Source organism: Nymphaea colorata, chromosome 8 (genome assembly GCF_008831285.2).
Source record: "Nymphaea colorata isolate Beijing-Zhang1983 chromosome 8, ASM883128v2, whole genome shotgun sequence".
In the NCBI taxonomy this organism is placed as follows: Eukaryota; Viridiplantae; Streptophyta; class Magnoliopsida; order Nymphaeales; family Nymphaeaceae; genus Nymphaea; species Nymphaea colorata.
This window is the reverse complement of record NC_045145.1, coordinates 7,753,948-7,758,599: the sequence shown is the minus strand read 5'-3', so window position 1 is coordinate 7,758,599 and position 4,652 is coordinate 7,753,948. Positions and strand designations below refer to the sequence as shown.

The 4,652-nt window shown below is 38.9% G+C and overlaps 1 long non-coding RNA gene across 1 annotated transcript; it reads right to left on the bottom strand.

Annotated features, from left to right (window-relative positions):
- Positions 1-1,059: 1,059 nt before the first annotated feature.
- On the bottom strand, positions 1,060-4,348 carry LOC126410311 (uncharacterized). Its single transcript, XR_007574102.1, has 3 exons — positions 3,946-4,348; positions 2,770-2,832; positions 1,060-2,676 (listed from the first exon to the last, which is right to left on the bottom strand). It is a non-coding gene; the product is annotated as an uncharacterized LOC126410311 (long non-coding RNA).
- Positions 4,349-4,652: the final 304 nt, after the last annotated feature.

The window sequence follows — 4,652 nt, the reverse complement described above, 5'->3', positions numbered from 1 at the left end:
AGAATCAGCCTCCTAGGACGCACAATGTCTAGGTTAGAAATGAAGAATGACCGCGTTTTTATAAAAGAAACCCCAAAAAGGAGACATCGGGCCCCCTTTTTTGTAATAACACTGTATCGTACGATGTGGTGCGTATCACACCGTATCGTACAATATGGGCCTTGTATCACACAATATGTGTGATACAAGTACGATACACCCCCCCCCCCATTTACGATACGGGGGTGTATCGTATCGTGATTTACGAACGATACATATCGTACGATACGGCTCTGTATCATACGATACGTACAACACTGATGCAAACTATTGTTTTGTAGTGTGGAAGCAAAAAACAAAGGGTGTTTGTCTTTTGTGATTGGAATTTGATAAGAGGGTCATCAAAGCATTAGAGAAAAAAAAAAGGAAAACCAAATCATGTAGCAGCTAATCAAAGCTATAAGATAACAGAGTTAGCATAGCATGAGGAAGTAGCTGCTTGAAGCAGATAGAAAGGATTTTCAAAAGGCCATAAAGGACCCAACTATAGCCCACCAATTCTTTGACATTGTTGAGGCCCTATCTAGTCTAGCAACTTGCTTCACCAACAACCAAGTCAACCAAGTCTAAACCTGATCCAGACTTTCACTAATAGGAGTCACAAATGAGTTGCTGAATCCAAACCTAATCAAGCACCGTGCATTTATTTAGTTGCAGCCCACACAGTACCTGTAGGAATAAGAAACGAGAGCGTTGCAGGCCAAAAAACTTTTACGTATTTGAGTTGTTGCAAAGAAAGAAGATACAGAAGGCCGCTGAAAAATGGTGGAAATGCAGTCAATTTGCTTTCATACTAAATAACAAAAGTCAAACTCACGAAGCCAACTAGGCATAGAATGAAGGTAAAAAGTAGATATCAATTAGCATTAAGTAGAATCTGGTTATAGTTACTTGATTATACCAATACGATTTCTTTCGGATTTATTTGCACCGATACTGTTTCTTGGTAGTCCAAACATATCTCTTCACACTGAGCGCACAAAAATGGCTATACGCACTCATATTCCTCACTTTAGCGTTTCATCAACATATCATCAACAGGGTACATGGCTGACATTTATGAGGAAAAAATTGTCTGACGCTTAAACATAACAAAGAAAGACGGGGGGAAGAGCTGATAAAATGGGAACTAAAAGTAAAATTTGGGGACAAAAAGTCCCCTCGATAATAAAAACGAAATAAGAGTAAAACGAAATAAGAGAGGTAGGGAGAGAAGGAGAGAGAGTTTTGATACCGTTGCCACAATCTCCACCAGCGACAAATCGATTATTGATGCCCGATAGAGAGAGACGAAGAAGAAAACATGCAATAATCCCCAAATCTTCTGTGTTCCTATTCAGCTCTACCGAAAACAACTTTTATCATCTTGCAAAATGGCAGGTTTCGCTGGCTGTGGAAGGTTACCCTAACGACCTTCCATCTACCCACCAATGTTTCCCGCCACTCCATGTTCGTTACCGAAAGGGTGGATATTTGGAGATCAACATGATTAGTGCCGTTGTTGTACGCCTATGCCATAGTTTTATTTTTCTGAATTATCCTATCCTGATCACCACTAGTGTCGAGAGAGATGCAGGAAAATCACCGCCTTCCCTGGCTCCTTTGCCGACCACCTTGGCTGTCGTCGGAAAGTTTTTCCTTCTCGAGCGATTTCTGCAGCGATGGATACGCCTGCAGGCTTTTTTTGAGGTCGACGTTGTCCGTCGGCAATCTTTTCCCCTAGCTCGACGGACTATCCATCGTCAGCATCAATGAGTTTTGTTGTAGTGTCTCTTACTCAATGCCCACCTGGTGTCAAGCCGATTGGGTGTAAGTTTATCAAACTAACCATAGTCCGGACCTGATCATTGAGAGATTAAGGCACATTTTTTAATTAGCTGAGTGTCATGCTCAAGTAGAGAAGGTGGACTACAGTGCAACATATGCCCTTGCATGCCGGGCTTGTTACAATAAGATGCTTACTAACCATTGCAGTGAAACTCAGCTGGAGCTTACATAAAATGGATGTTTACAATGCTGAAGATGCATACATGATGTTGCCACAATGATATGGCTGATAGGAGAAGACGACAGGTTGCAAGCTGAATAAATCCTTATATCGGTTAAAACAAGCCCCTTATAGGAGAACAGCAACCAAATTGTAGCCAAGAATAAGTTCTGTTCATTCCAGTAATGCAAGGATTATGACATAAAAGATTAGACAACAACATATGATAAATTCTAAACATGATCAAAACATATGATAAGTTCAAAGAGATTTTCCCTCTTACTAGCAAATTAAATTCCTTCACTGTTATCCTGCTCTGTCAGAAAGCAAATAATAGAAAAAGGGAAAAAACATCACACTACAAGCAGAACAGGTGGAAGAGTTGATGTGTATCCAGATGTAGGTAGCAAACCAATACTTTTGACTTTGCCACCTGAACATTTAGAAAAAGGAAAATTTCATCACATATTTCACAAAGCTAAATCTTCAATCTTTCACGAAGGCTCATTTCCTAAATAGCTAAAAGGTGATATAAAATGACGGTTCTTAGATGGCTCAACAGGTTTGAGCTGATAGTTCCTGTTTTCATTCAGATTGAAAACCATCAACAGATGTGGCATTTTCTGTGCCATTTGTGTTGCTATTGGAACCTGGTATGAAATCAGTTGGTTTTAGATAAACGTGTACAATATGCTTGAAGAATAATTAAACTCACCAATGTTTGTCACATATAAGTGCATTACCTTTTGAGAGCAATATGCTGCAAAGGAAATGTCTGCCCTTCCTGCACAAATTTTCTGCTTCTTCTGCAGAGAAGCAAGTGAATTCCAACCAGATGTGGCTACTTATATATATATATATATATATATATATATATATATATATAGAGAGAGAGAGAGAGAGAGAGAGAGATCCATATGCATTGTAAACTACTGGCTGAGAGGAAAAGACACGTCCTCATAATTGTAGAGAAAACAGTAACAAAGCTCCTGTGGTTGAAAATTGTTGCGCAGAAGAGGGTAAGAGCAGAGTAGTCAAACAAAAACAGAGAGAGTCTATGACAAGTAGCACTGCAGATGCAGGGCAAAACAAAGGAAGAAGACGGCAAATTGTTATGAGATGCTTCTGCTTGTTATTATAAGGAGATATTTATACAAACGCCTGATTGCACAATGATTTCATCAACAGAAATAATCAATTTATTACAATATCGATGGTTGAGAATTATTAAAATAGATGAAGGGTTGCGCTTCAGTTTGTGAACGTGCTAGCATAACCATTCTTCTTCCTTTAACTGGAAATATTCTGGCCCCACAGATGAATGGGGGACTCTATTCCAGGTCATTCTAGACACGTCCAGACTTGTTTACAAAAACCAAGGCCATGATGAAAAAGACAAGCACTTGAAGTACTTAAACTGCACCTAAGCATTAGATGCATTCAAGATGAAAGCAAATCCTCTGCTCATTAGCCTGAAACACACAAACATTGAACTAAACAATGAAATTTATGGCCATGTGTGTCACATTACAATCTGAATACTAGAAATATGTCATGTTTTGGTTCTGGCTACCAAACTAAAGATAAAGAGAAATACAAATACTATACATCCAAGGAAGTCTTGTGAATAAAGATCTCAGCTTGGAAAGATGGAAAACAAAGTACGACAAGGAAATTTTTCGCTTTTAGAATTCATATTCACAAGTGATCTGTTAATTGTAATTTTGCATTTTCAAACAAATGCTTCGTGAAGCATTTTGGCAAACATTTGACATGCATACTTGAACAAAAATAACGATTGCAAATATTTGCAATCTACAAGATCGAAGACAATTTCTGCATCTAAAAAGGATAGTAATATCTCAGAAACGATTGAACTAGATAAAGTCACATGGTCATCTCTTTAAAAGAGCGTTTACCTGACTCTGCTGCGCTGGCGGCAACATACTAATTTTTTGCAGGCCAACGAATCGTCGAAGTCTGGCTGTCGGCCTGCTGTCCCATGGTTTCTACTCTGTTTTGTTTTGGGTTCCTCATCTGAAGCTTCGTAGGCCATCGGCACCTGCATTGTCGTAGCTCCGGCACGACGTTGACCGCTGGAGCTGGCCGGAAAAGTTTCCAGCATGACGTTGATCGTTGGAGCTGGAGTTAATGCACCAGAGCTGGCTTAGTGACGCTCAAAACCCGGCTAACGACTTCAATAGCATTGAAATTGGTAGCACAATTGAAACTGGCCAGCTCTTTAAAAAATAAGAGTCACCATTCAATTGATATATATAATCAAATATATCAAAACATTAATGTAAAAATAAATGTCCTTTGTGATATGCTACCATGTGATTTTGCCTAACGCTTTCGGCATGTTAGTAATTCAGTCATCTATATAGCACCAGAGCTGGTGTGTTTTTTTCGTAGTGCAATGTATTAAGGACCTTGGACCGTTGTATTGTTTTTGCACATTAAATCATTGTTCTTTCTCAATCTAAGTATGCTAAAGGTTTGCTAAATCAAACTCGAGGAAACGTGGGTCGATGGAATTTCGTTTCCAGAATCAAAATCAAACCCCTTTGTGTCAGATTTTGATTCCCAGTATTTTGATTCTAGAATTGATCTATAATTCTAGAAT